This window comes from Somniosus microcephalus, chromosome 12 (genome assembly GCF_052327205.1).
Source record: "Somniosus microcephalus isolate GS21.2 chromosome 12, FLI_Smic_1.0, whole genome shotgun sequence".
Lineage (NCBI taxonomy): Eukaryota > Metazoa > Chordata > Chondrichthyes > Squaliformes > Somniosidae > Somniosus > Somniosus microcephalus.
In genome coordinates this window covers 208,921,509-208,934,684 of record NC_140998.1, presented here as the reverse complement: position 1 = coordinate 208,934,684, position 13,176 = coordinate 208,921,509, and positions in this window count along the sequence as shown.

Here is a 13,176-nt window from a genome sequence, read left to right as displayed (position 1 = left end):
GCGGCGCTCCCTCAGTTCTGGCCCTCCGACAGTGTGGCGCTCCCTCAGTACTGGCCCTCTGACAGTGTGGCGCTCCCTCAGTACTGCCCCTCTGACAGTGCGACGCTCCCTCAGTACTGTCCCTCTGACAGTGCGACGCTCCCTCAGTACTGCCCCTCCGACAGTGCGGTGCTCCCTCAGTACTGCCCCTCCGACAGTGTGGCGCTCCCTCAGTACTGTCCCTCTGACAGTGTGGCGCTCCCTCAGTACTGTCCCTCTGACAGTGCGACGCTCCCTCAGTACTGTCCCTCTGACAGTGCGACGCTCCCTCAGTACTGCCCCTCCGACAGTGCGACGCTCCCTCAGTACTGCCCCTCCGACAGTGCGACGCTCCCTCAGTACTGGCCCTCCGACAGTGTGGCGCTCCCTCAGTACTGGCCCTCTGACAGTGCGACGCTCCCTCAGTACTGCCCCTCCGACAGTGTGGCGCTCCCTCAGTACTGGCCCTCTGACAGTGCGGCACTCCCTCAGTACTGCCCCTCCGACAGTGCGACGCTCCCTCAGTCCTGGCCCTCCGACAGTGTGGCGCTCCCTCAGTACTGTCCCTCTGACAGTGCGACGCTCCCTCAGTACTGCCCCTCCGACAGTGTGGCGCTCCCTCAGTACTGGCCCTCTGACAGTGCGGCACTCCCTCAGTACTGCCCCTCCGACAGTGCGACGCTCCCTCAGTCCTGGCCCTCCGACAGTGTGGCGCTCCCTCAGTACTGTCCCTCTGACAGTGCGACGCTCCCTCAGTACTGCCCCTCCGACAGTGCGGCGCTCCCTCAGTACTGCCCCTCCGACAGTGCGGTGCTCCCTCAGTACTGCCCCTCCGACAGTGTGGCGCTCCCTCAGTACTGTCCCTCTGACAGTGCGACGCTCCCTCAGTACTGACCCTCCGACAGTGCGACGCTCCCTCAGTACTGCCCCTCCGACAGTGCGACGCTCCCTCAGTACTGCCCCTCCGACAGTGCGACGCTCCCTCAGTACTGGCCCTCCGACAGTGTGGCGCTCCCTCAGTACTGGCCCTCTGACAGTGCGACGCTCCCTCAGTACTGCCCCTCCGACAGTGTGGCGCTCCCTCAGTACTGGCCCTCTGACAGTGCGGCACTCCCTCAGTACTGCCCCTCCGACAGTGCGACGCTCCCTCAGTCCTGGCCCTCCGACAGTGTGGCGCTCCCTCAGTACTGGCCCTCTGACAGTGCGACGCTCCCTCAGTCCTGGCCCTCCGACAGTGTGGCGCTCCCTCAGTACTGGCCGTGACAGTGCAGCGCTCCCTCAGTTCTGCCCCTCCGACAGTGCAGCACTCCCTCAGTCCTGGCACTGGGAGTGTCGACCTGGATTGTGCGGCTCAAGTCTCTGGAGTGGGACTCGGATCCGGGACCTTCACACTCAGAGGCGAGAGTGCGACCCACGACTGAAACCGGACGTGCAGTACCACAGGCACGGTATTCACAATGGGGAAGCTGGTGAGCAGGACCTTTCCCACTACTGCGTGGCAACAACCAGCCTGGGCTCTACTTCGGGAAGGCGCGGAGAAGGAGGAGGATAGAAAGGGAGACTGTTCTCAGGCACGACAAAAATCGGTTCAATAAAACAAAGAATTGCAGTCAGCATTAGTTAGCAACTTTGATGAGAGAAAAAAACAAAATAGCCTTTATCCTGGATTTTGTGTCAGTAGTGATGGTGAGGCTAACGGCGCTCACCGTGAAAAGAGAGTAAATTGGATAGCAGTGACTGAAGTACGCACATGCGCAGTTAAACGCGGAAGTCGTGGTCAGAGACACCCCACTCCTCCACAGGGCGCGCTGTTGCAATCCTCGCCGATAGACTCGGAACTGAAATCACTAATGGCGTGAACTTACCCACTGGTTCCGCATTAAATGTCATGAAAAAAAAAGTTAGGGCTAGTGCATTCAGTAAGTAACTTAACATAACTGGACCAGCCACATAAATACTGTGGCCACAAGAGCAGGTCAGAGGCTGGGTATTCTGCGGCGAGTGTCTCACCTCCTGACTCCCCAAAGCCTTTCCACCATCTACAAGGCACAATTCAGGAGTGTGATGGAACACTCTCCACTTGCCTGGATGAGTGCAGCTCCAACAACACTCAAGAAGCTCGACACCATCCAGGACAAAGCAGCCCGCTTGATTGGCACCCCATCCACCACCTTAAACATTCACTCCCTCCACCACCGGCGTACCGTGGATGCAGTGTGTACCATCTACAAGATGCACTGCAGCAACTCGCCAAGGCTTCTTCGGCAGCACCTCCCAAACCCACGACCTCTTCCACCTAGAAGGACAAGGGCAGCAGGCGCATGGGAACACCACCACCTGCAAAGAGACAGAGAGAGAGACACACACCGAGAGAGAGACACTGAGATAGAGACAGAGAGCACACGAATGAAAATTATATTTTGGACAATAGTTCAGGGTAAAGGTAGATGTGGCACCCGGTGGACGAACTGGAGGAAGGGAATTACTGATGCCTTAAGACAGGATATTTGGGGCTTCTATAGAGTGGAGAGTGAGCAATCAATAACGAGGGAGAATTAGTTTAATCCTGGCAATTACAGGTAAGTTAGTGTCCTCTCTCCCCACTCCTGCTCTGATGTTCCTGACTCCAGCATTTTTTAATAGACAGGAGGCAATCCTTTTGCGACCAGCCCAGCTGGCCATTGCAAGCAGTGATCATGGGGCTATTCAACTACAGGGGCCACACCAAAACCCAAACTGGTGTCCATACAGACATGGGAGAGGGAGGGGGCAGCGAAGATTCCTTCTAAGTGCCACATCGGTGATTACCGCTTCTCTCTAAACAAAACTTCCTCCATAGTTTCCAGCAGGAAGCACTGGATCGCGACCAGGAGCACAAAGCTTTGGCTAAGTTACCTCATCCCTGCTCCCTGTCCCAGTGCACCAAGCCTGGATTATTAGACCACCACCCCCGCCCCCCCCCCCCCCCAACCCGAGTCTCTCACTTCTCTTCCTCCACCCCCACCCCCCTTTCTTACTCTCTTCCCCCGCCAGTCCCTCTCCACCCCTCCCTCCGTCTGTCTCTCTCACCCCAGTCTCTCGCTCTCTCTTCCCCTCCCCGCCAGTCTCTCTCTCTCTCTTCCCCTCCCAGCCAGTCTCTCTCTCTTCCCCATCTCTCGCTCTCAGTCGGTCTCTCTTTCTCCCTGATGAGACGTTAAACCGAGGCCCTGCCTGCCCTCTCAGGTGGACGTAAAAGATCCCAAGAAACTATTTCGAAGAAGAGCGGGGGGGGGGGGGGGAAGTTCTCCCCAGCGTCCTGGGTCAGTATTTATCCCTCAAATCAACATCACTAAAAACAGATTATCTGGTCATTTATCTCATTGCTGTTTGCGGGAGCTTGCTGTGCGCAAATTGGCTGCTGTCTTTCCCACATTACAACAGCGACTACACTACAAAAGTACTTCATTGGCTGTAAAGCGCTTTGAGACGTCTGGTGGTCATAAAAGGCGCTATATAAATGCAAGTCATTCTTTCTTTCTCCCCCTCCCCGCCAGTCTCTCTCTCGCTCCCCCTCCCACTTCCAGTGTCTCTCTCAAAGTCTTTTTCTCCAGCATCTACACTCACCAACACGTTTAATTCCATTCACTTCACCAATACTCTATCCACACATTGCATTCAAAAAAAATAACCTCAGTTAACCCTCATAAAAAGAAACAGAACCTCACTTCCCCCCTCCAAAAAATACCTCTAGCCATTTTGCAACCGTGGTCACAAGTGGCGATCTAATTTACACTTTTTGTGTACAATTAACAGCTGGTTCATCCAAATAGGGTTAGTTGCGTTACCAGCATTAGGTTTAGACAGTTAACGGTAACTGAACTGAGCCCCACCAAAATGCACAGGTCTTCGCTCTTTTCCCACCACACAGGAGGGACACATGGGCAATAAAATATACACGAGTCAGTTCAGATTTGACAGGGCATTTTCAGTCAAGTTTAGTAATCGGGCTTTCCATTTGCGTTTAAAAAAAAAGACACAGATGATTTAGGTGAACGGCCTCTCCCCGGTGTGAACTCGCTGGCGTGTCGCATCACCTCTGCTTTCCAAGCTACCCTCGCACATCAGAACATTTGATCCAATTGGGTCTTCAACGAATGGGGGCCCATCTAGACCAGTGCCGTCCAATAGAAAATATATACAGCTGTTGCAATTTTTAGTCACATGCACCAGTTTTAGTAGAAAACGCCTCAGCTACACAATACAGGCAAGCAGACTTCATGTTCACACACGTCTATTCACTTGAACATCGACTGGCACCCAGAAACATGGCAGAAGCATGGCAGATGCAGTATAATGTGGATAAATGCGAGGTTATCCACTTTGGTGGCAAAAACAGGAAGGCAGATTATCTGAACGGCAATAGATTGGGAGAAGGGGAAGTGCAACGAGACCTGGGTGTCCTTGTGCACCAGTCGCTGAAGGTAAGCATGCAGGTGCAGCAGGCGGTTAAGGTGGCAAATTGTATGTTGGCCTTCATAGCAAGAGGATTAGAGTACAGGAACAAGGATGTCTTGCTGCAGTTGTACAGGGCCTTGGTGAGACCACACCGCGAGTATCGTGTGCAGTTTTGGTCGCCTTATCTGAGGAAGGATGTTCTTGCCATGGAGGGAGTGCAGCGAAGATTCACCAGGCTGATACCTGGGATGGCAGGAATGACGTATGGAGAGAGATTGGGTCGATTGGGCTTATATTTGCTGGAGTTTAGAAGAATGAGAGGGATCTCATTGAAACTTATAAAATTCTAACAGGACTAGACAGACTAGATGCAGGAAGGATGTTCCCGATGGCGGGGGAGTCTAGAACCAGGGGTCACAGTCTAAGGATAAGGGGTAAGCCATTTAGGACAGAGACGAGGAGGAATTTCTTCACCCAGAGAGTGGTGAACCTGTGGAATTCACTACCACAGAAGGCAGTGGAGGCCAATTCATTAAATATATTCAAGAAGGAGTTGGATATATTTATTAAGGCTAAAGGGATCATGGGATATGGGGAGAAAGCAGGGACCGGGTACTGAGTTTGGATGATCAGCCATGATCGCATTGAATGGCGGAGCAGGCTCGAGCGGCCGAATGGCCTACTCCTATCTTCTATGTCTATGTCTAAACCAGGGGAGTAAACCAGCCACATTGATCAAAATAACTCGCACTCGCTGCTTTTCATGCTCCCGTAGGTTAAAGTTCACGTCCATATACCGTGTGAATACGAGTATTGAGATCAAGGATGGTGTCCATTAACAATTTTTTATTTGCAAATCAGACACTGCAATTTGCCGTATCTGGATTCTCATTTAGCCAGAGGCCAAGCTGCTAAATTATTGAACAAGTAGAGAAAGAACCTAAAATGCGGGCTGGTTAAAACAATTGACCCCCCCACCCCAACTTACTAAACAACCGCCTTCCATTAAAAATGTTCAAGAGGAGTGTTGCCACCCCACGCAAGCGATTAAATCCCCTCTAATCTTCTCCCCATCTTCCCTGAAGGGACTGACTGGTGTTTGGGATGGTGAGGGGGGGGGCACAGTTGTCCTGGCAGTACCAGCCCTGCAGTTAGCTCACCCGCTCGTCTCGGTTCTGCACCCGCGAGCCCACTCGGGCTGTTCGACCATGGGGGGTGGGGCTCGACGACACCTCGACCCGCAGCCACCCTTTCCAGCAGGACTTGGGAGCAGGAACCCTGGCCGATCCACCCCCCCCCCTTCCCTCGTCCAGGGAACCCCTGACCTTGAGACCTGCAAATAGAGGTTAGACTGGCTAGTGGGGGGGGGGGGGGGGGGGTCAACCTCCAATCTTCCTCACTCCGTATGGAGTCCGCCAATGCCTAGAGTTCAAAAGGCTCATCTGCATTTTCAAATCCCTCCATGATCCTCCTCGCCTCCCCACCCCGATCTCTGTAACCTCCTCCAGCCCCTACAACCCTCAAGAGATCTCTGGGCTCCTCCAATTCCAGCCTCTTTGCAGATCGTGATCTGCATCGCTCCACGCTTGGCGGCCGTGCCTTCAGCTGCCTGGGCCCCGAGCTCTGGAATTCCCTCCCTAAACCTCTCCGCCTCTCTCTCCTCCTTGAAACCGACCTCTTTGGCCAAGCTTTTGGTCGCCTGCCCGAATATCTCCTGATGTAGCTTGGGGTCAAATTTTGGCCAGATTTACGTGAAATCGCCTCGAGACGCCTTACTCGGTGGAAGACATTACCTAAATACAAGTTACTGTAGCAGGCACTAAGCTGGGAAGAGCAAGGAACCCAGTCTTAAACCGATGCCCTGGGATTATAAAAACCAATGCGAGGAGTAAACACTCAGAACATGAACAAATATATGAAACAAGCCCAAATCAAACTGAATTTCTTTTATATTAAAAAAAAATCCTTATCCACAAGTGGGGAATTTAAAAAAAATTAAAAAGTTGAATTTTGAATCAAAATGTTGAAGAAATTACAAAGACCAATCGGTTCAGTGTGCCATAGTTCAATAACCCCCTTCCACGAGTCACCGGCACAAGACAGGCTACAGCGCTTCCCGACAGCCCCTCTGGCCAAATTGCGATGGCTTTCCTCGGCCACACACGATCCAGGTTTCTTGACTCGCAGTCGCTTCGCTCCTCTCCGTCACTCACTGCTCAACGCGCAACACAACCAGCGGCCAAACCTGTCGGACAATCAGTTGCCTCCGACTCGAAACCCGGACGCTCGAGGCGATTGCGAGAATAGAAACCGTCTCTTTACGGTGAGTCTCTCCGTTCAATCGTTTCCTCGGCAGGGCGGGCGTAGTTCTTAAACCACCCCCCCCCCCCGCCCGCACCGGGTCCGCACTGTCTCAACCTTCCTTCTCTTGGCTATCCCCCTTCTGAAGAGGCACGCGGAATGATAAGAAGCTGCGAAGCGATCACGTGATACAGGAGGGCCAGCTCGCAGCAGGGTAGTAAGGAGGGCTCGCCAACTCTCTTTAGGAATTGGCGATTAATCTCCAGATCGCTGCGGTTAGCAAAGCCGGGAGACAAATCTGAAGAGGCGTCAACAAAAAAGTTGTGTGTGTTTGAGGAGTGGGGAGGAAACAAAAGAGTCTCTGACTGGCAAGTCTAGAATCGTCCAATCCGGGTACGGAACGATCTGTTGGCTGTCCAATTGGCGCTGGGTGAATGGCGGGGCCTCGCCAGGATGGGTCACACAATGGTGGGAGCGAGGGGGGAGGGGGGCAGGTGGGGCGGTTTGATCACATGGTGAAATCTCTAGGAATACGTCCCAACCCAATAATAAGTAGTCTGTTTAGCAGAGGCCAGTTTTCCAAAAAGAAAGAGCGAGCAGCAGTCAGGTCAGACCCCGCCGCCATTTTGATAAGCAGTGGTCAGTGCAGACATCGACCCCTGACCGCCCCCCCCATTTTGTTAACACGCACTGCAGTTCATCAACTGCCCCAATGGCCCCCTCTTCTTTGATTTCTCAGTCAGTTTATTGGGGGGGGGGGGCGTGGTTTATACACAAGGGAGATGACGTCACATTCAAGGGGTTGTTTGGGGTGGAAGGGGGGCCTCGGAACTCAGACGTAAACGGCCTTCTTGGAGATGATGGACCCGTCATGCTGGGACTCCATGTCGTCCTCCACTCCGGTGTCGGCGCCGTGGCGGTCTGGGACGTGGAACACGGACCCCTTCTCCTCCTCCTCCTCGTCATTGGCATACACGGAGGGCTGGATCTTCAGCAGGTTCTCGGCCTCCACGGGGTGGTGGACCTCAGTGGTGGCGGTGAGGCTGGGGCCCTTCTCGGAGTCAGAGTCCGGCCGGTAGGTGTAGTCGGGCTGGGGGGCGGCGCCGTTGCGCGCCCCGAAGATGCGGGTCTTGGGGTCGTACGAGCCGCCGGCGTCACTTCGCCGCTTGTGCAGGAAGAAGCTGACCAGGCAGATGACGAGCAACAGCGCCAGGATGCCTCCGATCACGCCGCCCGCGATCGCTCCCGTGTTGCTTGGCTGCGGCGCCTCTTGTTCTGGGATGAAATAAAAACACAGTGGGTGGTCCCCGGTCATCCAGCATCTCCTTCGCAACAAGCCCAAATATCAAGCCAAGAGTGCATGGTTGACAATTGTTCCCCTTCCCGGTACCAAAAAAGACCTGGCCATTTCTTTGCGCGCGAGGACCGGGCCAGGTAAGTCCCTGATGCCCTTCCCTTGAAAAATCCAGGGAAAAAAAAGGGGCATAACCTTAAAATTAGAGCCAGGCCATTCAGGGGTGATGTCAGGAAGCATTTCTTCACACAAAAAGGGTGGTGGAAATCTGGAACTCCGCCCCCCCCCCTCAAAAAAAGCTGTTGAGGCTGGGGGCGGGAGGGTCAATTGAAAACTGATCGATGGTTTTTTGTTGGGTAAGGGTATTAAGGGTTACGGAATCAAGGTGGGTAGATGGGGTTGATACACAGATCAGCCACGATCTGATTGAACAGCGGAACAGGCTCGAGGGGCTGAATGGCCTCCTCCTGTTCCCATCACCAGTCTGGCGGAACAGGCTTGAGGGGCTGAATGGCTAACTTCTGTTCCCATCACCAGTCTATCCCCAAGTCGGAAAAAAGAGAGAAAGTCAAATTATAAAACAATCCATTAAAAAATTCATTCCCAAATGTGTCTGTGTGGGGGGGGGGGGGGGGGGCGGTTGCTGGAAAGGCTGACATTTATTGCCCGTCTCTCGTTGCCTCCGAGAAGGTGGTGGTAGGCCGCCTTCTTCAACCACTGTAGTAGTGGCTTGATGGGCCACTTCAGAAGGGCAGTTTAGAGGCAACTAGGGTGGCGTTGAGGACTGGAGTCACCTATAGGCCCAGTTGGATTAAACATCAATCTGACAGCTTCGTGGTGAATTTTACCGCTACCGGTTCCTCATTGCCAGTCGACAGAATGTTAACACACGGTTATTAAATGAATAATTAATTCATGGTGATGGGATACCAGGAACACCTCCCCCTCCAGCGTCTTCAATGTATTGATCCAGGAACAAGTCAAATCACAGAAGTTTGGAGAATTACAAATAATGGAAAGATCGCGACCCGTCACTGACCAAAAAAGAAACCCAACTCAGGTTCGAGATCTCTCAACCAACAAAACACACGCAACCAAGCCACTTAAGACATCCCTTCTCCGCAAGTGCCTCAGTTACAGAACCGCCACTGGGATCTCCCGCCACGTATCCCATTGTGAAAGACCTCATCCTTCAACATCGACTTGCTCGAGGAGGAACCTGCATTCATGGGAACCTATGCCAAACCCAATTGTCCAATAATTAGGGCAAAAATGGGTTTGGGAGTGAGGGGGAAAATGGGGAGATCCTCGTCACAAATGCCAACACATTTCTACACTCATCACACGGTTTAGGTGGCGACAAGTATCAGCCTTCCCAAAATCTGACGGTGCTACAAAGGGAGAGGTCCACACCGAGACTCGGTCCCCTAGTCATTCTCTGCGCTTTACAATGTCTCGGGGGAAGAGAGAGAGAGACTTACATTAATAGAGCGCCTTTCACGACCACTGGACGTCTCGAGGTGCTTTACAATGAAGTACTTTGGAGTAACAACAGAACATGCTGGAAATACTCAGCAGGCCAGGTACTTTTGAAGTGTAGCCACTGTTGTAATGTGGGAAACGCGGCAGCCAATTTGCACACAGCAATCTCCCACACACAGCAATGTGATAATGACCAGATCATCTGTTTTTGTTACATTGATTAAGGGATAAATATTGGCCCCAGGACACCGGGGATAACTCCCCTGCTCTTCTTCAAAATAGCGCCATGGGATCTTTTACGTCCACCTGAGAAAGCAGACCTGGCCTCAGTTTAACGGCTCATCTAAAAGACTGCCCCTCCGACAGTGCGGCGCTCCCTCAGTACTGCCCCTCCGACAGTGCGGCGCTCCCTCAGTACTGCCCCTCCGACAGTGCGGCCCTCCTTCAGTACTGCCCCTCCGACAGTGCGGCACTCCCTCAGTACTGCCCCTCCCACAGTGCGGCGCTCCCTCAGTACTGCCCCTCCCACGGTGCGGCGCTCCCTCAGTACTGCCCCTCCGACAGTGCGGCCCTCCTTCAGTACTGCCCCTCCGACAGTGCGGCACTCCCTCAGTACTGCCCCTCCCACAGTGCGGCGCTCCCTCAGTACTGCCCCTCCCACGGTGCGGCGCTCCCTCAGTACTGCCCCTCCGACAGTGCGGCGCTCCCTCAGTACTGCCCCTCCCACAGTGCGGCGCTCCCTCAGTACTGCCCCTCCCACAGTGCGGCGCTCCCTCAGTACTGCCCCTCCGACAGTGCGGCGCTCCCTCAGTACTGCCCCTCCCGACAGTGCGGCGCTCCCTCAGTACCGCCCCTCCGCCAGTGCGGCGCTCCCTCAGTACCGCCCCTCCGCCAGTGCGGCGCTCCCTCAGTACCGCCCCTCCGACAGTGCGGCGCTCCCTCAGTACTGCCCCTCCGACAGTGCGGCGCTCCCTCAGTACTGCACTGGGAGTGTCAGCCTAGCTTTATGTAACTCAAGTCTCTGGAGTGGGACTTGAACCCACAACCTTCTGACTCAGAGGCGAGGGTGCTACCCACTGAGCCACGACAGAGGCGAGAGAGAGAGAGAGAGAATCTGAAAAGAGAAAAAACACAAAAGGGAGGGGCGAACATGGTGGGGGTTCCTCCCATCACCCAGAAGGTCCTCTCCCCTCCATCTTTCCTCAGACTGTCCTGCCGTGCAGCACCTTCTCCCCATCCGTAGAGTCACAACGCTGGTCGGACGTATTGCTGGAGGTTGCTTCACATGACCTCCTGCCATTGGTCGCCGGCCGCCCCCCTCTCCTGCCCCAGCCCCCCCTCTCCCGCCATTGGTCGCCCGCCCCAGCACCCCCCTCTCCCGCCCCACCCCGGCCTCCTTCTCCCACCATTGGTTGCCCGCCCCGGCCCACCGCCCCCTCTCGCCCCGGGCCACCCCTCTCCCGCCATTGGTCGCCTGCCCCGCCACCCCCCCTCCCCGCCATTGGTTGCCCGCCACGTCCATCCTCGCCGTCCCTGCACCAATTGGAAAGCAAATAAACTCTACGATCCAATTGGAGGAATCTCGACTGTTAGCCAATTGGAGAAACCACGAGTCCGTCAAACTGCCTCCATTCCCATCGCTCCAATATTCTCATAACCAAATAAACAAACGCGGTTTAAGAAAGTAAAAGAAAATACAGTTTCTTTTAACGCCCCACGACGATTTGTCTCCTGGGTTGCTCACACCAGCCTCCCACAGATCAGTCCTCAATTCCTGGAGACTGTGGGACAATCCTGGAGGATTGGCGACTCGACCCTTCTGTGGCGCAAGACTGGCGAGTTCAGCCCCACTCGCCTGTGTAAACGACAGGACTGCAAACTACCAGGCCTTCGATATACTGTAACTCCAACAGGGAACGACACAAAGGATACCAGCAAACTGTCCTGATACCTCCCTCCGTAACGTGACAGGACAAGGCAGTCCAGCAAACCTCGCCTTTGAATCTAGAGGAGCTTTTCCCCTCGTTATTTGTTTAAACAAACAAGTTGTGATCATATCACTGACAAAGAGGCAGACTGGGGTGGAGCTGAATTTACTCACATGCGCATCTCTTATCGCTTTATTCAGGTCTGTACACAGACGATTAGCAGCTTTCAGGAACTTCCTGACCAGCAGCTTCCACAGAACATCAACATGTCCCGCCTCGAGAAAATATTACCACCAACGCATCAAATTATTAATTTTAACATCTCAGTTGGACAAAGATTCCACGGCCACAATTTCAAAGAGCAGGGGCGGTCTCCCCCGCTGTCCTGGGGCCAACATTTATCCCTCAAATCCACATCAATTAACCAGATAATCTGCTCGTTCAGCTCAGTTTGTGGGAGCTTGCTGTGCGCAAATTGGCTGCCTTGTTTCCGACATTACAACAGTGACTCCACTTCAAAAAGTCCTTCATTGGCTGCAAAGCACTTTGGAAAATCCCGAGGTTGTGAAGCACCAAGTCCCGTTTACCCATCACCCGCTGACCGACTTTGGCTCCTGTTCTGGCAATGTCTCAATTTTAAAATTCTCATCCTCGTTTTCAAATCCCTCCACGGCCTCACCCCTCCCCATCTCTGTAATCTCCTCCAGCCCCTACAGCTCTCCCTATCTCTGTAACCTCCTCCAGCCCCTACAACCCTCCCTATCTCTGTAACCTCCTCCAGCCCCTACAGCTCTCCCTATCTCTGTAACCTCCTCCAGCCCCTACAACCCTCCCTATCTCTGTAACTTCCACCAGACCCTACAACCCTCCCTATCTCTGTAACCTCCTCCAGCCCCTACAACCCTCACTATCTCTGTAACTTCCACCAGACCCTACAACCCTCCCTATCTCTGTAACCTCCTCCAGCCCCTACAACCCTCCCCATCTCTGTAACCTCCTCCAGCCCCTACAACCCTCCCTATCTCTGTAACCTCCTCCAGCCCCTACAACCCTCCCCATCTCTGTAACCTCCTCCAGCCCCTCCAGCCCTCCCTATCTCTGTAACCTCCTCCAGCCCCGACAACCCTCCCTATCTCTGTAATCTCCTCCAGCCCCTACAGCCCCTCCCCATCTCTGTAACCTCCTCCAGCCCCTACAACCCTCCCCATCTCTGTAACCTCCTCCAGCCCCTACACCCCTCCCCATCTCTGTAACCTCCTCCAGCCCCTACAACCCTCCCTATCTCTGTAACCTCCTCCAGCCCCTACAACCCTCCCCATCTCTGTAACCTCCTCCACGGCCTCGCCCCTCCCCATCTCTGTAACCTCGTCCACGGCCTCGCCCCTCCCTATCTCTGTAACCTCCTCCAGCCCCCTACAGCCCCTCCCCATCTCTGTAACCTCCTCCCCCTACACCCCTCCCCATCTCTGTAACCTCCTCCAGCCCCTACAACCCTCCCTATCTCTAACCTCCTCCAGCCCCTACAGCCCCTCCCTATCTCTGTAACCTCCTCCAGCCCCTACAACCCTCCCTATCTCTGTAACCTCCTCCAGCCCCTACACCCCTCCCCATCTCTGTAACCTCCTCCAGCCCCTACACCCCTCCCCATCTCTGTAACCTCCTCCAGCCCCTACAGCCCTCCCTATCTCTGTAACCTCCTCCAGCCCCTACAACCCTCCC